At 46.4% G+C, this 23,148-nt stretch overlaps 1 pseudogene; it reads left to right on the top strand.

The window, feature by feature from the left end:
- The first annotated feature begins 1,712 nt into the window (after window positions 1–1,712).
- Window positions 1,713–3,365, top strand: LOC144137619 (uncharacterized; annotated as a pseudogene).
- Window positions 3,366–23,148: the final 19,783 nt, after the last annotated feature.

Below are 23,148 nucleotides of genomic sequence, written 5' to 3'. Positions count from 1 at the left end.
CGTATACACTCCTGCAGCGACACGAATCTGGACACTTGCAAGTCGAGTACGGAGCAGTATCAAAGTATTTGCCTCGCGTTGTGATACCGACACAACACCGTGTATAACAATGACTGTGATGATAGCATCGATGACTGCGGCGCCGGCAGTTTCACACAAACAAACCTCTGGAAAACTATGACGGACCACACACATCGGTCACGTTTTGAAGGCAACACGGTGCTTCGTACTTTACTGCACATTTTGGGGCAACATTTGGTTTTGATATGTACGTATTTGATATGAAAACATTGCGCTCTGCGCAAGCGCTGACCAGCACTTCGCGTTGCTGCCACGAATAGTCACCGGCCTTTGAAGACTGTGAATTACTGCAGAAGATACAAGCGCGGTGACACAGGCTTGGAGCTGAACACCTCATATGAAACGAAAACACAGCGCAGCACCGCACCACTCGTGAGCGACTCCACACAACGCCGACGCTCATAACATTCTTGCTTGCCTCGGCACCCCGCGAAGCCGGAATATTTGACATAGGCCAACGGAACAAACTCGGAACAGACAAGCCCGTACTAGAGTGAACTCTACCCGTACGTATGCCAATACGGGGCCAAAATTCGCTCTTCGATGGAATTCGGCCTCTTCTCCATGCCGCTCGTCCGTAGGTCATCCGTAAAACCCGTGGTAAATCTATAAAAAGTGCTTTGTTTACACAACTTCTTCTACGCGAGTGTCAAAAACAATAACAAACTCGAGTTTCGCAGAGAAAAATATAATGCAAACATCTACAAAGCATGTCCATGACGTCAGGGTAACTAGGTGACGTCATATTAAAAGACAATAAACTCAGGCTAAAAATAAATCTTGATACTGTAGTATTAATGTGTCACTGCCAAAAATATGTGCAATACTATTGAAGTAATTGCAATGTAATGCAATTACGCAATTTTTTTGTTGACGTACGTCACTTCCGTGGGGCGCAGCAGCCAGTTCGGGGGGAATCGGCTCGGAAGCCCCGGTACAGTGAACTAGAAGGTTTTGTAGTGGCAAGAGCGAAGCGGGCGTCTATGGGAGGCGCTGTGACGAAAAAAGCTGTCGGCCGCGCGTGGCGCTGCTGTCAGATTCGCGAGGCCAGCCAGGCAGGCTCGACCGGCGAGTTGACTGCTGTCAGGGCGCTTTGCTGCTGTGGCTTTCGATTCTTCTTGTATCTTTTTTCTGTGCTGGAAGAAAATGTTCTCGGTACCACCATGAACAAGAAAAAGAAGACGGATACGCACTGTTTCGCCCCGGGTTGCCGGTCAGGCTACCCCGGCCATCGCGTTGAAAACGGGCGGAAGATTTCGCTCTTTTCGGCACCAAAGGACGAAGACCGACGAAAGGTTTGGGAGCGGAACCTCAAGAGGAAAGACAAACCTCTAACGGACACATCCGCGGTTTGTGCAAAACACTTTGCAGACCATTTTGTCGTTCGTGATTATGTCCACATCATCGGCGGCAAGGAGGTACGAATCGCTCGAGGAAAGCCTGGTCTTACTGCAAATGCAGTGCCAACGTTTTTACCTGACCTGCCCGCATACCTTTCCACATCTGTGAAAAAACCAAGGCCCGAGCGAAAGCGCTGCTTAGTTTCTACGTCTGGATCGGCGAAGAAAGTTCGTCTCTCTCGTCGCGATGAGCACGAAGCGAGCTTGCTCGGCGAATAGAATTCCGACCCGAACACGAGCCCTGCCGAAAACATGCAAGCGAACCCGCTCAAATCAGGTGACTTAAGGGACCTTGCCACCTGCTTAAGTGTTCCAAGGCTGTGGACGAAACTGACCACTCCAGACCTTGATCTCCTTGTGTATGCCACTACACGCACAACAAAACAGCCTTTCAGTGTCTCCCACGAGAAAGTGATCTGTTTCAGCTTAGATAGCAACAGTGACGTTGTGGCAAGCTGTTATCTCGGTGGGAGAGAAAAGAAGTACGGCAAAATCACCTCCCTTCTTGAAGCAACGAACATATTTCAAGAAGTTGACACTGCATTGCTTTGTGCAAGCGCTATGAGCAAAGACGCTTATGACGGCCTTGCTCAGAACCTGACCGAGAAGATGAAGCGCACCCTTACCCCCGCGAGTGACGGCGTGTTCAGCAAGAACTGTCTTGGAATGGTGACAGTCAAAGGTGTGTGTTAATATTTTTAATAAGAAACGATGTACTTTCTGTTCTAGCTAACATAGCCTGCTACTTTTTTTTTCATAACCTAATGCATATCCTTTGTATTTAAAGCAACCTGCATTAAAGGGAAATAACACTAGTCAAGACCTGTTAGCTATTACCCACTTTGTAATAGCTCTGGAGTTTATTTTCCCTCCAATTATCTGTTAGCCCTTGTTTCCATGTCTTGCAAATAGTTCGAAGTAAGGAAGTGGCTTATTTTATGTTTTACGTTTTTCAGGAACCATCTGTGTTCATTGTCGCTATTTGCGAAAGTCGCTGCTGGCACGGAAGTCCAAGTTGAAGAAGAAACGTGTCACGCATAACTTGTCTCACAAGCTGCGAGTGGCCAATCAGAAGACAAAGCGAATTGCTTCACGCTTGTGTACCCTGGCAGGCCAAGTACGAGCCATGAAAGAAGAAAACTCCAGGCTAAGTGACGAGACTTTCCTTGGCCGAATTAAAGAACTCCCCCCAAAGCAGCAAGAGGCAGCTCTACACATGTTCAAGGCTGCGAAGAGGAAGAGTGTTAGAGGGATGAGGTACTCGAAGGAGTGGATTTTGGAATGCCTCATCATGCGCATGAAAGGGCCAAAGCTTTACGAGGATATGCGGAGGCAGAAAGTTCTTGTTTTGCCGAGCAAGGTTACTCTTCAGAAGTATCTCAGGTCGTACAGGACGGGATTTGGCTTTAATGCCAAAGTGATGAGCATGCTCAAGCAGAAAGCGTCTTCCATGGATGCCTTCAAAAGGCACGGAGGGCTCATCGTTGACGAAATGAAACTGTCCGAGAATCTGTCAGTCTCATCGTCAGGGCACATACAAGGCTTCGTGGACATGGGCCAGTTCACCCCCAACAGTGACAAGCATAAAGTGGCTGACCATGGGATGGTCATAATGTTTGTGCCGTTCACTGGCAAGTGGACCCAAATACTTGCTTCTTTTGCCACGCAGGGCAACATGAAAGGAAATTTGCTCTCGAAAGTGATGCTGGAGGCAGTGATTCTAGCGGAAAAGGCTGGGCTATTTGTTGATTTCATAACATCCGACGGTGCGACCTGGAATCGAAACATGTGGTCCACGATGGGCATTTACGCGACTGCATCTAGCACAAAATGCAAAGTGCAACACCCAGTGGACAACAAGCGGTCACTTCATTTCATTTCTGACTTCCCACATCTTGTCAAATGCATCAGGAATGGGCTACTCCAAGCAGACTTCACCACTCCAACAGGACCAGTAAGTACAAAAATTTATGCCTTTATCAATATGAGAATGTTTTTATCCCCAGGAAACATAAAAACACAGCACTGCAGTGTCTTATGAAGCATTTTGTTTTTCCATGCAGGTATCGCTTCGTCCTGTAAAAGAGGCTTTGAAACTTGATGGCTCGAACGTGACTCTTCAAGCCATGCCCGGTATCACAACCCGCCACACTCAGCCCAACAACTTTGAGAAAATGAGGGTTACCTACGCCTTCCAACTCTTCAGTGACACGGTTCTAAATGGCCTTCGTCTCTACAAAAATGATGTTGAGGCCAAATGCGGGAGCATCCAGCCTGTTTTGACCTTTTTCGGGTAAGTTTATTGCCTCAAGTACTGCTCCACATGTATACAAGCTGTTAGGAGCATACTTATATTTCACTTTTTTGTTTTTATTTACCTTTCGCTGCAAATGAACCTTCCAACCTCTTGGCTAACTGTTTTAAAATCTTATTGTGTGCTCTATGCATTTCAGCATGATGAGAGACCTTATCGAGATAATGTCATCTCGATTCCCCGCCGAGGCTCTTCGTCCGGACTCAGCTGCCGTGGATAAGCTGCTGTCATTTCTAGCCTACCTTGTTGAATGGGAGGTTTATGTAGCAGAAAACTTGCGTCAAGCGAAAAACGAAGGCCGAGCCGAAAAGCGAAGCCGCTTTTTGTCCGAGTCTACCGCAGTTGGATTGAGGGTCACCATTGCAAGTGTCCTGTCGCTGCTGGACTACCTGAGCCAACAACTCGCGTACAAGTTCATCATGACATCAAGGCTGAGCCAGGACCCAGCTGAGAACTTTTTTGGCATTGCACGGCAGTCGTCAGGCTGTAATACTCACCCCACACCCCAGCAGTTTTTGATTACAGTTTCTTGCTTGAGTTTTTACAGCCTTGCCAAATCTGTGTCACACGGGAATGCAGAGCCAGGCATTTTGACTGCACTGCTTGGGGCTGATGCTGCCGGTGGGGATGACCGTACCAAACAGTTTCTGCTGGACCAGCTGATTGCTGATGGGGATCTTTGCAGTGCTGAACTGGCATTGAACAGCATTGAGAAAGCTGCACCAGATCATGTTGCTTGTGTGTCTGCCAAAAGTGATGAGCGGCTAATTTTTTACGTTGCTGGATATGTAGCACGGAAGTTCTTGGCCAAAACCAGCTGTGATGCTTGTAAAAACGTTCTGCTTGCAGACAAAAACGACATCAAAAACCTTCAAGCTGCTCAGCTAACACAGCTAAAGGATAATGGCGGCCTGCTGTACCCGTCGGGTTTCCTATTTAGGTTCCTAAAAAACCTGGAGAACCTTTTCACGGGTTGCTTCAGTGCACAAGAGCTTCATCACGAAAGCATCATGGATGTAATTTGGCTAATCAAATCCCGACCACAGGACCGTGTTGGATGTACTGACCACGCTGAAATGCTTACTGCTAAGATGGTGGCATTTTTCATTACCACTCGGCTGCACTTTTTCGTAAAATCACTCAACCGAGCCAGGATGCAGAAGCGGGAAACGGCAAAATACCTGAAACTTAGCCGCTGTACATAGACTGCTCTTGCCCCCATTTCGGCATTCATATGTCTGCAGGGGAACCGTGTTTGTTTATCCATTTTCTCTGTGCCATTCTTGTATTTTTATGCGTACTGTTGTCATAACTTACTGTGCAATAATTCTGTGCTTTTGCAGAATTCATTTGAAGTGTGTCTGTTACAAACGCCTAGTTCTTTGCAATTTAACAGTTTTATTTGTCATCAAGACCCTCTTAATGTATTTCTGGTATTTTTACTTCACTACGTGTAAGGTAGAGTGCTTGTTTGATGTATTGAACTTCTGAGAATTGTTTTTTTTTTTATCTAGTGAGCTATTTCTGTTCGACATTTTATTTTTTCATAGTCACATCGTTGTTTGTCATTGTATAAATTTTTAAAGTATAGATTTATGTTAAAATGTTTTTAATGTGAAAGCCTTAGATCTCTGTTTCATGGAATACATGAGGTACTCAACATCATTGTAAGGTCCACAAAATTGTACAGAACATTGGAGTGCTAGCCGGGAAGGGAGTACTGCAGCAGAAGGGTTGGAGGAGGGCTAGAAAGCTAAATAGCAGTGCAAGAGGGGAGGTCGCTGCCACGTGCAATATGAGCTGCCTTTAGAGCTGAAGGTTTTGACGGGTGTGAACAGGAGGCTTCTGGTGTTGGTGAGCCAGGATAACAAGCTTTGGAGGATGCTGTCTATTGTGCTATTCAAGTGGTGATGGGAACTTTCGCAAAGTTCAACAGAAAGTTCAAGAACACATTAACAGAACTTTCAACTAAACTTTCACCGTCACATTTTTGGAAAGTTCTATATGCACCCCCGTAATTGTTAAAACGTTCCTAGTATGTTTACTGTGATAAGTGAAAAGTAGACTGCCCGTTTCATTTATTGCAGTCGTAATGGCAATTCGTGCAACCTGGCAAGCCGTTTTAATTTTGCACCTGATTTGTTCATAGCCGCACCATTGTCTTTCAGATTTCCTTTGAAATATTTTAAGTATATGTGTATGTTCCTGTCTTTTTTTTGTTGTGTGAAAAGTAGACTGCCTGTGTCATGCATTGTACTGTACTTGTGATCAGTTTTTGCTTTCTAGCTGGTTATTTTTGTTTGACATCTCACTTGATTAGTTCATTTGGCATGTAGTTACAACCTAAATAAATGTTGTATCAAGTGTTGCCGAAATATTTCTTTCATTTGCCATTTTGTCACACAGCCTCTTCTTTATAATAACTATTCTCCTGGCTAAAATACTGTGGGACTCCAAGTGCTGAAAGCGGTGCTGACAGGGCTATCTGTTCGGTCTACAAACTAGTGTAGTCGTGCAAAAGTTGTCCGCATGTGAACCAACAGCAAGAAGTCCTGCTCTACTGAAAAACGAGTACCGCTTACGGCACACATTCGAAATGGAATGCAGTCCATAATACACCAGAAGGCCGATAATCGAGACAAACATTGCGGTTCGAGCCACTAAATTGCTACTCTGGTCAAGGGCGTCACCAGTCGTGGCACGATAATGACAAAGAATTCATATCAGATATCCGTGATTTGAAGCTGAGGTGCTCTGAAAAAACACGAGGCTTATTACAAAAAAAAAAAAAAAAAAAAGCCCGTCCGACGCTACGCTGCGAAGTCGACGGGAGCTGCACATGATGCTGCTCTTCACAGTGAAGCACAGGCTCGCAAAGCGTTCAGTACATAATCTCAGCACGCAAAACCGTTCGCCAGGTTAGTCGATTGTAGCTGCCCATTTTTTTAAAGTGCGATGCAACGGAGAAAGGAAGGGAAGAAGCTTGCACAGCTGTTCGAAAGATGCCAAAATCCCCGCTGCAGCACCTCGCGATAACTACGCCAGCGCCGCCCGCGGCCGGCAGCTTCCTGAGCCTCACGAGCAGGGGGGCGCTTTTGCCACTACAAAGTATTCTAGTTCACTGTACCCCGGTACAGTGAACTAGCCCCGGGTTGCAGCAGACGCAGCCCTTTTGAAAGGCCGCCATTATTCCCACCGGGTGAAAATAACGCTTTTCGGCCAAAAGCGTTATATCCACCCATGCGTCATTTCCGGTTAAAGATTTTGCTTACAAGCCAATAACTCCTTATTGTAGTGCTATAATATATAAAACGATAACTATTAAGCTTTAAAAAGCAAGCACAACGACAACATTTCTTAAAATAGAGCAAGTTTGTATCTTAACTTCCGGTTTTAACGACTGCAGTAGGTGAAGACTATATTTACATTTTCTTGCTTCAAAATATGTTAAAATTGTTATGCGCAGAATTATTTGAGCTTATTTTGTGGACAAAATTGGTTTGTGAGGGAGTTTGGAACAGTTTGGTTGGTGCAGTTCTTATGTTGGCCACAAAGGGCAGCGCGAGCGGTATTGTTTGCGCGGCGCGTTCAAAACTGTGCTGGAATTCGTGTGAACGCAGTGTGCTCCTTATTCTGTCGTAGCTTTGTGATTTTTATAATTATACTGGGTATACTATTATCTGGATCTGGTTGATGATATATAAACACAACCGCTGATCAATGGCGGGGGGAGGTCTAAGTAGCCAGGCCCACGACCACTTTGCACTTGTAGTTTCAAAGCCAACACGTCGCGCCTAGCCATCTAGGATGGCTGTGCGCAACTTACTCGCGAAAACAACGTGCAGGTGTACGACAATTGGCGCAAGAATGTCTATGTTTCCATAAATATCAATAGAATAAAGTACTAGCACACGTTTTATATGCAGAAAAACTTCATTCAAAGTCTCTTTGGAAGCGTCATAAAACCGATCCTCTTTTTTCTTGTAAATTTAGGCGATCAGGGTGACTACCCGGCCTTTCTACCACTCGGCTATTGTAATTTCGTGACGTGCGTGCAGAAATCTGCTGGACGCCAGATGAGCGTTGTCAACCAACGCATCGATCGCCGATCGGGATTGGTGCACGTGAACTATCTTTATAAAGATAGTTTGAGGGCATATAAAGTATACTTACAAACATAACGCCTGAGATCAGCAGTTAGCAAAGTAACGGACAGCCTATCTCGCAAGTGATCGCCTATCGCCTAACCGTGTCAACTCAGCAGTAATGGCGATAAAGAGGGATGTAGACCTAAAAATGCGAAAAGGGGAGGGGATGCTAATATATCTTAGTTATTTACGCCAATGGTACCAGAAGGCGTAAATGTTACTTATTCACACCAATATTGATTATTACTGCGTTTTCTGGTGGCGGCGAGAAACTAAACCCGCACGCGCACGTACACTGCAGCCTGCATCTAACTTTCGCAGTTTTCTTACAAACATTGTTCGTTATAAAAAAAAAGAAGCTGACGCTGTACGTATATTCTTGGCGCTTATCTACCTAGTATATTATTACTAGCAGTTGTTTCCAGTTTCGAAATTTTACGAATTCAGGGGAGCAAAAATTGGGGTTTATACCGCGTCGATTCGGTCTTGGTGGGGCAATGAAATCTTGATCGCAGTAAAGAAATATTGAATTGACCCGAGTAAAACGCCTAGCTTTATACACTAATGGGACTCCTAGACTTGATCGAAGCAACTGATAAAATCAGACTAAACGAGGTTGAATTGACGATAGTTGACAGGCTCTCCATCGTTATTTCAACCCAGGCCTACGGGGACCGCTAAAATTTATAAGTTTAATAAGCGGAAAATGGGACTGACAAAAAATACATGGCTTTGTATACCCTAAGTCGGACCTCATGATTTAACTGAAATAAGTTAGCAGATATAATTAAGTTACATATCAAATAAAGAGAGTCGGCTACACTAAAGTTTGGAAACAGCTAGTGGAGAAATCGGGTTTTTATGAGTGCCGTATTTTGAGAAATTTCTTTTCCAGTCCCGCAAGGAAGAATTAATTACCAGCGACCTTTTGAGATGGCAGGATCAACGGGACAGCACAAGAAAGTGAGCGATGTTTCCTAACGCGCGCTTTTCCTTGCGACGTTTGACAAATGTTCGTATTATAATAAAACGAATATCGCCGGTTTATTTTTTAGTTAACGACAACGCCTGCACTGAGGGTTTAATAAGCTTGTAGGAAGTGGTATAAAAGTGTACTACTTTTCTAGGAAACCTGTGCTCGCGCTTTCTGGACGCTCTCGTGAGCCAGGGTGCACAACTAAAAAAATGCGTACCAATCCACCCTGTGAAGGTGGTTGGAAAGCGAAGCTGTAAACGACACCTATAACGGTTACCCATGCGACGTCACTTGAATTCACACACGTGGCTCTCCAAAGAGTGAAACCAGAGACAAGTGAAATGCACTTAACCGCTCCCCTTATTACTTCATAGAGATATTCTTTGCTAAGGTCAAATGAATGCATGATCCATGAATGGTGTTTTGGTCGAGTTGTATTGGTAAAGCACGTGAGTGGAAACTTTTTTTTCATAAAATGAAAGGCAGCTCAAACACGGTGTTAGACGATCGCACGTCTCCTCTGTCTCTGTCGCCGCCGACGGAGGCGATGAGATCGGCGGCAAAGACGGAGACGTGAGGTGCCATTCGTTAATTTGAGCTTAATGTAATTTTTGGTAACTCCTAGCGCATGCGCAAGGCACGAACACGATGGCTACACGTGCCGTCGGCGGAGCGCACAGCGGCGCAAGAGTTCGCGTGACCCTATCACGTGGCATTCAAAGAGAACGCAAGGGGTAGATCTGCACATGTGCTCGGTGAGTGCACCGTCTGTCTCCCCGTCTCCGCGTGGGTTCGTGGCTGAATCGGTAAGACGATGGGCTCTTGTTCCGTTTCTCTATTCGTTCCAGGTTCAATCCTGGCGGTGCCACTAATTTCTTTCATTTATTCGCGGGAGTTTTCTGCTGACACCAGCAGTCGCGGCAGAACCCTTGGGGGGTAGAAGTACAAAGCTCCACTTTAAAAATATTCACGGGTGAGCATTTAATTGATGGCGGTGCAGTCAGTGCGTGCAATGCAATTCCGGTTGTGTGTCGGACTGTGTTGACGAACTGAATTCGCTTCCCTCCTCTTCGTCCATCTTTCTTGCATGCCACTGCCCACTTTCGCCGAGACTTCAAACCGCAGACGGCGCCGTGCTTGTCTAAAAAGACGCCGAACCGCATACCCACCCGGGTGCGCGCTTATGCCGGCGTAGACAAGAAATGCTTTCGCGTTAAAACGAAAATTGCAGAAATGTTATAGGTTACCATTCTTTCTGCTAGCTTAAAACTGAATGTTTACAGTTAACATAAGCTCGCTGTGACGCTTTAACAAAATGTAATGTTCATAAGCTGTTTCACTGTAATGAAGAAAAAAAATCTTGTAATTCGTGGATATTTTAGTGCGAAAGCCTATATCGGCTAGGTCGGCAAAAACACGCATCAGGCTGTCGCCAGGTTGGCGTGCGGATATCTGCAAAACGCGTAACCCTCGCCACGCGCTCAAGTCCCATTGGGTGCGACGCGTTCCATAGCGCGTGCATCAGAAATCTCGCCCTAAGTCTCGATTGGCGTCCAACTTGAAGAGAGTGTTTCAGCCAGTGTTCCTAACATCTGGATTCAAGCAGTAGGTACGGATTATGCAAGTATCTGCATTGAGTCCGACGAGGGCAGGCAGAAGACCCGTCCACGGATGTATACCGAAAAGAAACACTTTCTTGCACTCCTCTCATACGAATGCGCGCTTAGAGATCCTCTGCAAATGTTGTTATTGGGCATTATGGCGCGTTCGCTGGGAAATACTCATGCTGTACATCATGCTTTCGAGAGCCCTCGAAAAAGAAAAAAAAGAATCGAAGTCTTAACTTTAAAACAACGAACGTCATTCATTTGCCTAAAATCCTGTAGAACAGGGGTTCTCAAGCATGTTGGTCCCAGGGAACCCTGCCAAGTTCCGTTAAGTGCCAAGGAACCCCCCCCCCCCCCCCCTCTCGCTATTTTTCATTCCGTTCATGCTACATTAACGTGCAATAAATTCAAAAGCAAGCAAGGGTATCGTTTTTTTTTTTCCGTCGACTTTACGCGAATGCGTACGCTAGCGGCACCTATCTCCAAACAGTAAAAATGCGCATGGGGGTATATAAGACCGAGATTCAAGTGCAACAGTTTAACCACGTGGCCCGTTTTCTGAGTCTGGCTGCCTACAAGCTGCTGGCGAGATTTATTGCACAGCTCTCGCGTTTCTGTTATGCGCCGAGATGTGCTTAATTACTGACACTCGGGCGTGAGTAATGGAGGTTCCTTAGATCGATCGCACCTCAAGTTCACCATATAAGACTTTGCGACTGCGGAACCAGGGAAAATTTATCAGTGGCTCGCGGAACCCTGAGGAGGGGCCTGCGGAACCCCTAGGTTCCGCGGAACCCAGTTTGAGAAACCATGCTGTAGAATATTGAGAGCAAACTACTTGATTGTGTATTTTTGCCCTTATTAAGGCGCCCATGCATAGTTGCGGATTTTCAATCAGCACTGCAATGTCGGATTCTTCCGATACCTTACGAAAAAGTTCTCTATCCACGTTCCAAATGTTTTTTTTTTAATGCAGAGCATTTCAGTAACTCACGATGTCACCCGCGTTGACGTCCGTAGTCCGCACCGTCGCTGTCCCTACTATATATAAAAAAAAGTACTGTCCGGCGCCCGGTTTCTATCCCTCAACCCTGCGGACGGAACGCAATGTACACGTGCTCTACCCACTGCGCCACAAAGCCAACACAGAATGGGACGATACGAACGCGCCTTATATCGTTGACTCATTCAAATTACTGCTGACGAGCGCTCTCTCGTCAGCAGTTGCCACAAGTGCAACAACATTAACGTAACGCAGACTACTTAACGTCGTGCGCCCCCGGAAATGCTCTGCATTTGATCGTGCCCCTCGCGAGGGGGATGTTTCACTGCGTCTTCTCTCGGTCGCGGGACCCGTGGCGCCATCTGGCGGAGGCGCGGCACAACTCGTAGCACTTTGAAAAGATGCGGCGCCAGCCAGTTCAGGTGTTTAGATTAGCGCGCGAAGCGAGTGTTGTTGTAATGCTGGCGCGGCGGGCGCCCCGAACACTCCCTCTGAGTGGGACGCTGACTTCCTTGTGGCCGTGTATGGGGTTGCGCTGATTAAAATTTTTTCAGGCAGTGTGGGCGCGCGTCGCATCCATTAAATTCTCATTGTAACATTATAATAAGTGTTGATTACAGCATTTCTGTATGCGATGAATAAATCCGCGCTTGGGAGGCTACTTGGCTCTATATTCCCTATGCGGAAGTATTTTATTATTATTAGGCATAAAATGGTCAGGCCTTTCTACGGCCGGCTGCGCTTTGGCGACCATCAATAGGAGAAGGAAGCAAAATGTTTATTGAGAAAATAAAAAACGGTGGGTGGTACAAAGAAAATTTAAAAAACTGCTCGGCTGCACGCACCGCATGCTGGCCTCAAAATATATATGCACTCCGGCGAAATTCACTTCAAGTTTCTTCTATTCCTCGCCAACAAAAAATTAAGAAATTTGTGCCATCGCGCACTCTGTGAAGGTGTACGACATGTGACACGATTTTTGGCTGCAGGAGGCATACACCAACGAAGGTCGCGCAGGAGAAACCGACCTCATGTGGCCGCGAGCTATGCAAGATGACAGCTAATTTCGCTTCATTACTGCGCCCCAGTGCGGACGATTCCCGCCACCGCGGGGAGTTGGAGGAAAGTAGTCACGAATGTAAATGGAGCGCGGGGGAGAGAAGGGCACATGCGTTTTTGTTGACTGAGAACAAGAATACACGGAACCCTAGCCGTATACAGACAAAATTAAATTGTTGCTAGAAAGTATGGGTCAATTGAGATTCTCTGCTTGATTGACGTTGTTTATTTGCTGTAAATGACTAACTAGTTTTATTAGTCGTACGTGACCAAAGCTTGACCCGATTGAAGGACGAGCACACTGAAGAGTGCCATAAATTTTAGCATCATGTCAAGCAGTTTTGAAGTTACTGGCTAACTCATATTGGTTTATTGTGGCTTATTGGCTAAAATTAGTAATTTTATTACCCATTACATCACTTTGTCCTTTTGTCCAGGGCTCCTTATTGTACAGCTTCAACATTTTAGGAAGTCAATAGGAATTGCCAAAACTGCTGTAAAATTAAGATTTCTATAAAATTGAGAAACACTCGACAATGACAAAGCTAAATTTATTCCGAAGCGGTAAAGTACGCATCCTGTGCTTTTATCATAAATTATCTCTGCCGTTATTTCAATGGTGCACTTTTTCCTAGTGCGATAGGTCTCAGTGCTACGAAAGGTTACTTTGAGACACACTCTGTTACTTTTTGCGCTTATTTTATTCATAAGATGAGTCGCAAAATAGAATAAACTTTTATTTACCAAAACTCAATGACACTGCTTTCTCCTTGTTGAGCGTGGATGTGTGGCTTTGGTATGGGAACGAAAAATACTCCACTCAGTGATGGGTCAGCAGGCACAACTGCATGTGTGAGGGTCCTCTCCTATCTGTCTAGGCATGCACTCTTTTGGCCCTGCTGCACGAGTCTTGCTCTGGCTTTGGATGTCAAAAGAAGGCACTGCTCTCACGCCTTTTGTACACCGTGCCAACTGTGCTTAGCACTCTAACCATTTAAGTGGTCACGTCTGCCCTGTTTAGCAGTGGCGTTGGCTACCCGTCTTTTATGTTGTCCACCAGTGTTGGCAGTCCATGGCTGTCATATTCAGCCTTTCCTTTTTTGCCCCCCTTCACCAGCTGCACACTCCATTTCACACGTGCAAGAGGTGACATGACTCAAAGCCCACATGAGCCATCGAGATGGCGTGTCCCCGGTATTACAGCACAGGCAGGCGGTGAGCGGTGCTTCTACTTCACACCATTGGCGTCTCCCTACCAATGTCGGCAGTGGCACAAAAGCAGCACCACCTCAGCCACGTGCTCCCTTTTAATCGGTACTGATCTCTTTCTATGACGGATACACGGTAAAATTTTTTGCCAACATGCTCCACCTATTGCTCACACGTAATGAAATTAAATTATCGATGTGGTTTGAGGACTATTTATTTTGCAAAAGTAGCATGCCAGTATACTCCATTTCATACATAGTGTGCAACACTGCCTAGGCTAAAGAGTGCAATAGGAAACTTTTTGCAATGAGAAAAATGCTTGAACAACGAAAAAGTCTTCATACATGTTCTCAACTTGTGTGTAACCTGACAAAAAAGTGAACAGTGGAACAGTGCTCCCAATTTTATTAATGCAACAAGTGTACATCACGCAGATGTCATACATTTCTAGGTATCACACATGTACTCCTACTGTAGACCAAAAAGAAGCCTTGGTGCTGGGCAGGGCTACGCCTGCAGACGGCCACGGCTGCTTGAACCTGCATGGAGATTAAAAGAAACATGGCAGTACATAGAAGAAATGTAGCAATTACTGGCAAGAGATAAAACTCGCCTGCAATTATGTGCCACGCAATTTACAAAGAATGTCATGCACAATACAACTGAGGTGCGTACGGGCAATAATACAATGGAGCAGCCTTTCTTGGTCCACGTGAGCGCAGAGGTTAACACTGCAGCGAACCCACTTGTGGCTGCCAGGTGGACAATTTTGAATAGAGTGAAGGCCATTACAGGCACGCAAGGAATGCATTATTATGAGAATTTGGTGTGCATTCGATTCCTGCTACAAGCAAGGCCGGAGCACTGCAGTTGGTCGCTAGTGTTGCTTGTATAGCAACCACCTGATTTCTCACATGGCCCAGATTACTGCACGAGGTGAATATCATAGAAAGTTGCCCTACGGCTGCCATTCACACAAGAACTGCGACACTTCACTGCTCAGTGAACACCCTATAGACTTCACTTGCTACCCAGCAAAAACCGGACACAGATTAAAATTTATCTGATTCATGCTCCCTTCCTTCCCCACTTCGGCTGAACAAAATCTCTTAAGTGTCTGTACAAAGGGTAACTTAACTTCGCTGCTTAATTTATCGTGCGCCTTGGATGGTCTGCCAGCATACACATTTTACCGTAAAAGGAAAATTTTCCAAGTGAATTACTTGAGCTAGAGAGGTGTAACTTCAGTTATTCATTGGTGATGGTTGTGGTTTGCGACGGGAAAAGGAAAGGAAATTCACTGGAAATATTTTCAGCTCGGCCAGGTGAGCTCCCTGCCGAGCTCAAAATATTTTCAGTGAATTTCCTTTCTTTTTCCCGTCGCAAACCACCATATAGCCTTAGCCAGCACCTTTACGTAATAAGTGGATAAACATACATCTTTAAGAGAAGCCTAACCTTATGTTTCATCAAGGCTCACCATCGTGCCAGTTTGCCACATCTGAAACAAGTGGGCTCAACTTTATAGAAAAAAAAAAAAAAAAGAAACAGAATTACTAGACAAAGCTTGACAAAACAATACAGACAAACCTCATTAATTCAAACTCTAAGGAGACGAAAAATTTGGTCGGTGATGATTATATGGGTTTAACGACATACGGTCAACTGAGTTGAGCCCGCTCAAGACGCTCATCGGAATGTCTGGCGAAATTGTGAGGGAAAGGGCGGCATGCACTGCTGTGGCACCATCTCTCTCACTGCCTCCCCTGCACACTTTTGGCAGACGCTACTACTCCGTGCGTAGGCCATCTGAACCACGTGATGTTTGTGCGGGAGGTTCAAACACCATTTGCAACAACAAGGTCGTCGGCAGTGGTGGCGCGCTGCGAGATAACAGCACAGTAGTGCACGCCGCCATGCGTTTGCTGATTACGCACTCACTCCCCAAGACACAGCAAATATGCGCCGTGACTGAGAAGGCTGCAGTTTGCACTATGCACAAATAGGGAGTATAGTAATCATCAGTGCATTTTTAAATTCATTCAACAAGTCGTCATGCACATTTAGCGACTCAAGACAACTTTCAATGACATCGTTATGAGCCCCAAGACCTTCCGAAATTACATTGGAACAAAGCAAATAAATGTATGAATGCACAAGCATAACTCTATTGGAGCACTGACCAAGTAGTGCAAGCGTACACTGCCGCTGGGCCTCTCTGTCGCTGACTTCTGTAGTTTCACTTGTTTCTGGGTGAGCGACATGACACAAGTCAGTGGCAAAGGGGCCTGGTGGCAGTTGCTAGGTCCTTGCACCCATAGTTACTTTTGTTGCACCCGTTACTGCACTTGCTTCATGTGGTTGCACTTCTGGTCTTCACTTGACACAAAGCAGCAGTAAAGAAACCCACAAGACACCAGGCCGAGTATTAGTACAATGGCAGCTGGGTTAAAAAAAAAGTTCATAATAGTCTGTGTGTTGCAGTAAGAAAGCTAGCTTAACAAGACCCATGCGATACCACCACACCATGTGAGGCAATTCAAGGCCAACTGCACTCAAGTTTCAGCCCGACCAAATTTATTTTTAATGTGTAGTACACACCACCAAATCAGCTAGGACATGAGTGGTGTCCCCGTGAAACGCCTCGTTAATCAGTTGGATACGTTTAATGGGACCCTGCAACACTTACCATCGACTACTCGGTATGTATTTTAAGGTAAAGTCTATAATGCACGTGCATATCCTAGCCAGACTCCTCCACCACTGCCCAATAATTCAAAACTGCCACGATTAGGACGTAAATAGTGTAACACAGCCCTAGCTCTCCCTCTCTCTCACACATGCACTGACGCAGTGTTGAAAGACCGTGCTGAGCCTTTCAACACTGATAAACAAAATGCTTAATGATAGCACCTAATCGTGAACAGCAGTATGCTCCGTCTCCAGCTAAGAAAAATATTGCTTAGATATATAAGAAATTGCGCATTTAAGGCTAGTCTTAGCCTGTGAAAAAAAAAAAAAAAAAGCCCGGATAAATTTGGATTTTAACTTATAGTCTCTGTACAGATAGTTGTCGGAGGCGGTACCTCGCCATGGATTGAACAGTGCTAAGGCGGGACAAAGTGAAGTGAAACAACCACAGGAGCTGACTAATCACTTTTAGAAGAACTGCGAGTTGGGCTTGTTGGTATAGGTTCATATTGAGAAAAAAAAGTTTTGTTTTTGCGCTGTTTCCCAATATGACTAATCACTGTTTATTTTGGAAGGAAATATTATTTATAGGGGAACAATGCTAGCATGGTTAACTGTGTGCGCATTGCGGCACGCGAAGAAACAGATCAAATAGGCTGTGATTGTGCGTATCTAACATAAGTTGCAGTGTCTTGCAGTTGAAGCGTGAACCTCTCCTATCTTACCAAATATGCGATTTCTCTCTCCACCGGGGCCACGGACAGCGTGCTCATGCATATCTCACGTGCGTGCTGGCCTCTGTGCCTTTTCGAGACACAGCAGGCCTCAGATCGCAACTTTTCACATGCTGGGCAAGCATGCTGCCGGTCGCTGATGCATCGCACCGTCTGACCAATGTATGATTTTTTGCAGGGTAGTGGAACTTCGTATACGACTTCCTCGTCGCATTTGACAGAGGCTGTTGCCGGATTCTCAGTACAGCTCTTGCGCACTTTCTCTAGGTTAACTCTTCTGCACAGCCCCCTCAGCTTGTTGGTCGACGAGAAAAGCAGATGTATGAGATGACTTCTCCCCTTGTGCCCTTCTGGCGGGATTTTCTTTGGAGCTGTATACAGTCAAACGCCACTACAATGAACGCTTTTACTATGAAATAGCCTGTACAACCAAGCATGCCACATGGCCTGGCCAGATTCTTATGTATTGCGAAGACCCCTACAGCAAATTTGCCTGTTTAACAAAAAAAAATTAATGCATTCCCAATTGCTGAATTGTGGTTTGATAACGGATACCGCATGTACCATGTGTGCAGCTGCACACATAGTAGCGTGCAGCTGATAGGTGTGCCGTGAGTCATCCAGTTCAGCCAGGTAGCTGTAGGAATCGATAAACACGTACAGTGCGTGCTGCATCGTAGCATCGGTTGTGATGGCTGACAAAAACGTCTCAGTGGAAGACCAGGCCCTGGTTTTCTCTGACCTGACAACTGACCACATCGTGGAGGCCATCATAGAGAAAAGGGACGCCACAAATGATCAGGCGAGCAGTGACGAATAGCTTGCAGAGGAGCTAAGCGTAATGACAACCGCGAAGCGGTAGAGGCAGTTGATGTGCTGCAGATGTAGATCTCGTCACTCCCTGAACTCCGCCGCAGCACACCGTACACTTCAACAGCAGCAGGTCGGTGGTGGGTTCGCATTCAGTACGTCTTACTACTGTGGACAAGAAAATTGTTGACTTTTTTCGCCTACTGCAGTTTAATTCTTACGGTTATTTCTCTCAGTATGCTTATCTGCTTTATTGGGTCAATGAAATGCGTGACGTATAAAATGAAGTGACGTGTAACGAACAAGTATCGCATTCCCACACGCTTTGTTATACGGGCGCTTGACTGTAGTGCATATCGGCCAGGAGCCTATTGGCTTGCTGTGCAGTAGCTGATCTGGTAACCCAGCAGAGCGGAGATGCTAGATTTGAGCCCCAAAACTGGATTGCACTGAGTGCTTGCAGGACGTGAAGAGGGATGGCTATTGCCTTCTAAATCCAGCGTCTTTGCTCCGCTGGGTATCCAGATCAGCTGCTGCACAGCATAGCCAGCAAGCTCCTTAGCGGCATGCACTCTTGGCCCCGCTAAGCAGAGAATTCGCATATTTGGCGAGATAGGAGCGGTTCACGTTTCACCTGCAAGGCGCTGCAACTCATGTTAGATACGCACTATCACAGCCTATTTGATCTGTTTCTTCGCGTGCTGCAATGCGCACACAGATAACCATGATTGCTTTTACCACTATAAATAATATTTACTACCAAAATAAACAGTGGTTAATCAGCTCCCGTGGTTGTTTCGCTTCACTTTGCTCCGTCTTAGTGCTGTTCAATCCGTGCAACGAACCAACTAACCCAGCTACAAACACTCCTGCAGTACCTGAGACAAGCGGACACTTCTTCGCAACCGATGCAGAAGAATTTGCATTGCCACCAGCGTACGCGATATCGTGCGAGGCCTCTTGTAAGGCACATAGATGGTAGAGGGGCAGATATACGCATTAGCGATAAGTTCGAAAGCCACGGGTCCGAACTAGTAGGCCCGTCCTTTGTCTGAATTTTCGCGCTCTACTGTGGCGGATCTGAGGAGCATAGGACAAAAGAATGGGAATTGTATAATTTTACACATTGCACAAGGTCAAGCGGTAAGGTATCGCAGCAAAACAAGCGATTGAACAATGAACAGAACCACTTACCACTGTAGAAAGAACGTTGAACGACGCGGGAAACGTTCCCGACGTTACGCAGGTACGTGGCCAAATGGCTCGCACATTGGCTCGCATGACAACAACGCTAGCCACACCGCCACGCTACATCACAGAAAAGAAATAATTGTATAAAACATAGCAAGCAAGCGTTCCTAAAATTAAGCTTCATTTAAAATATTTATGTTTGGCAAATTTGTAGAACATTTTAATGCAAAAACACAGCCGGATGCGGATGTGACGCATGGGTGAGAATAACGCTTTTGGCCGAAAAGCGTTATATCCATGGAGGAAGTATCCACCGGGTGGTAGCAGACCATGGAGGAAAGAAACTTAGGAGAGGCCCCTAGCATCCCAATGCATTGCGAAAAGTATGGTCCCTAGAAATACTTGCTAGTCTGCCGTCCGGCGGCCGCGAAGGGGGCTCCTCCGTGATGCATGCAGCGGCGGCGCTGCACGCAGTCGGAGCGCGGCCGGCCAGTGTCGGCGTGGGGAGCAGTGCAGCGGACGGCGCTTCGCTGTGCTGCATTCGTAGGTATGGGCGCTTTCAGCCGATTTTAAGGGCGCATTTTCGTCCTCTACAAAACAGATTAGCCAAATAAATTGGTTCCCACGAATACGAAGAGTTTGTTACCGAAGCATGAATTAATGCCAGTACGTTTTTTGCGAATTAAGAAAGATCGAGCCGCCAAACCATGAAATCGTGTCACTGCCCTCTATCCTCGATATCCTCTTCAAGGGAAAAGGTTTCGACACATTCTGGGGGGCATCGGAAACACTGTCGGCACGGAATCTTTTGCTAGCTGGGGCACATCACGCGGTATTTCGACTAAGTTACTTAACAAAGAAGCGTTTTTGTGTATGCCCCCACCGTACACTGCCGTGGATATATAATTGATTGATTGTAGGGTTTAACGCGCCGACGCAACGCAGGCGATGAGGCGCGCCGCAGTGGAGGGCTCCGGATTAATTTTTACCACCTGGGGATCTTTAATATGCACCGATATCACGTACACACGGGCGTTTTTGCTTTTCGCCTCCATCAGAAAAGCGGCCGCCACGGCCCAGAATCGAACCCGCGACCTCATGGATATATAGCGCGTGAAAATATTTGTATTGTGTGTGGGCGGAGGCGCTTTGGAACCATCCTCACTTCTCTTTGCTTGGGAGTCAAATACAGTATTCCCTCGTTATAACGAGATCGCTTTATTCGAAATATCGCTTTATTCGAAATTTCTTCTGGTCCCAACCCAAACGCATGCTTTTTAGGCCGCATTATTCAAAGCGCTCGAAGAGCCTGACCCGCTTAGAGCGAAGTGTCGAGCGGAGGCGTCGCCCATTGGCGGCGACCCATCGGCAAGTCAGGAGGTCAACATGGCCGGTCAACGCAAGCTGGTCTTTCCCCGGACGATTTTCTGGAGTCAGTTCATGCTCGATTTGCGTCAACCGAATTTAGACAAATGATCCAACTGCGTGGTACGGTCCTTAAATTTTGTTCCTAGACATTGGTGTGGGCGCGACGGTGTGCGAACACCGACACTCGAACCGTAGAATTAGCAGTGTCGTTGACGAGGGAACGCCGAAAAGCGCTTGTTTTGCAAACTTCACGGCTGCACACCGCGAGGAAAATTTGCCCAGTGATCATACTAAGCATCTAGAGCGAAAACCGTCAGTTTTCCTGATTGCGCTGTGTACCCAGAGTGAGCGGGTAATCGTTTTTTGAGCGCAACAAGCACAACCCTAGACTCTATAGCCACGGCATTTGCGGCGGTTTCCAGCGCGAAATTCGCGTATCAATCCGTGACGCCCGCACGCCTCCCTATAAATTGGCCACAGCCACTGACACTTTTATGGGCGACGACCACGGCCTCATGCATTGCTGGTCGAATCGGAGATGGGGTTGCTCGTGCCCGACAAAAACTTGAAACAGCCAAAACTCACTTCGCTTTTTGCACCCGAATAAAGTTATTCTTCTCTGAATACATTCTGTTTTGGTTCCTTGCAGAAGCTCTTCTCGAGCGGTTGCTTATATCGAAATACCGCTTATAACAAATTTTTCCGCCGTCCTGCTGACTTCGTTATAACGAGGGATTATTTATATGCTTTGAAGCTTGAACGGAATCTGACCAATTTGCATCGTTCATTAACTAGGCCCCATCGCACGTCGAACGCTGCCTCCTCAGTTGGGAATATCTGTTAAATGTAAATGCCGAATAAAAGTAATAGGAATGTACGCACGCATATGATGTTTTTGGCACTTTCAATCAACAGACAGAAACTGTGGTACTAGCTTCTATTTTGCGCGCCTGTAATTTTTGTGAATTCCACGATTTGGAAAATTCGCTACCTTGAAGAGTGCGGGAAACTTTTTCATAGAATCAGGCTGCCAAACAGTAACTGCGCTTGCATTCTTCATTACACAGGGCTTTCTTTTTTTCTTTTTTTATCGCCCGCATACTCGGAGTGAATCACGAGACGCACGCAGGGAAAGCAACAAGGGAGAACATCTGTGTTATGGCCAATCATTTTACTTGCGGCTGTTTGATATGAAAAACATAAGCTCTTTAGGCTTATTTATTTCAATGACCATATGCCTTGGGGAAGTAGGAGGGCTCGGCCAGAAGTATTTAGGAATGGGTTTTTTGGTAAAGCATTTCACTGCAGCTTTTTTTTTTTTTTTTTTTCTCGAGTCAGCCAGGACGGGTACATGCAGACCTCCTTCAATACATGACGTTCGGGGATAACCACGTAGTTTTCACAATTAGCACAAACACTGCGTGTGGCGCCGCCGGGCTCTCCTGGAACGGATCTCACTGTCTCAACAATGCGCGAAATAATGGTTCCAGAGGTGGTAGCGAAACGGCTAATCTCGTTGCTGCGGTTTCATCCTTCTGTCTCACTCGCGAAGGTAAGCGTCCGCAAATAGCCTAGGCTCCGCAGCCCGATTCGCGAAAAATTTGGGCCGCCGAAATTAAAAGGTCCTATAGTAGTTCTATCGCAGCTTCAATTGTGAGCTGATGTACCCCGAGCCGCTGAATTTCACCGCTCTAACTGGCCGTCAAAGCCCCATGCGCGCCCGCTCTCCGCAGCAGTAGCGCGCGGCACAGGCCGGTCGGCGGCCGCTCTCGCTCCCGCCGCTCGGGCGCTCCGATTGCTGGCAGCGCCCTCTGCGCAGCTCTGCGCGTGCATCAGCGGCGCGGACACGCCTCCCCATAGAGAAGGCGCGCGGACGGCAGACTAGCAAGATTTCTAGGGACCCTACGAAAAGTGTGGAGGAAGTGGCGTCATTTTTCTTGAGCCCATGGACAATGTTGCTTACTTGTTTACAACTGCGGCGGCCAAATTTGGGCAAATAGAACGGACAAATTTTTAAGGCGCTTGGTATGTGGCTGCCTCGCAACGCTTGCAAACCAGCACAGTCGCTACGACAAACGTTTTTAGATTAGGCCAGTTTGAAAACTCCGCCATCGGAGGCGGCCTTAACTCGCATGCGTTCGCCATCCCGCGAGCCTGTTGCTATGACGACGACAAACGCTACTTTGCCAGGCTTAAGAGCTGAAAAATCGTCCTTATATCTCAAAAACGAAGGCCGTTTTTCGATTGAAACTTTGGGTGAGGGTTAGAATGGGCAAATTGAAGGCGAAATCAACAGCTTAGAACATGACATCGCACCAAGGAATTAGCGACGAAGCTGTTTTCGCTGCGAAGCAGGAGGGCAGGGCGACGCCATCTTAGTCAAATCAACCCGGAGGCAGCAAAGGATGATGGGATAGAGTGCTGGGCTCAGTAGAAACAACAACTAAACAAACAAATCTAGCGCCAAAAAAATAATGACGTCATGCATATTTTAATGACGTCACACACATTGACCAATCAGCGTTTCCAGCCATTTCTCCCCCTATACGGATGTGGC

The sequence above is a fragment of the Haemaphysalis longicornis genome, unplaced genomic scaffold (genome assembly GCF_048455015.1).
Source record: "Haemaphysalis longicornis isolate Haplotype H1 unplaced genomic scaffold, Haemaphysalis longicornis Haplotype H1 scaffold_425, whole genome shotgun sequence".
In the NCBI taxonomy this organism is placed as follows: Eukaryota; Metazoa; Arthropoda; class Arachnida; order Ixodida; family Ixodidae; genus Haemaphysalis; species Haemaphysalis longicornis.
The sequence above is the reverse complement of the archived record's forward strand: the minus strand, read 5'-3'. Positions and strand labels throughout refer to the sequence as shown.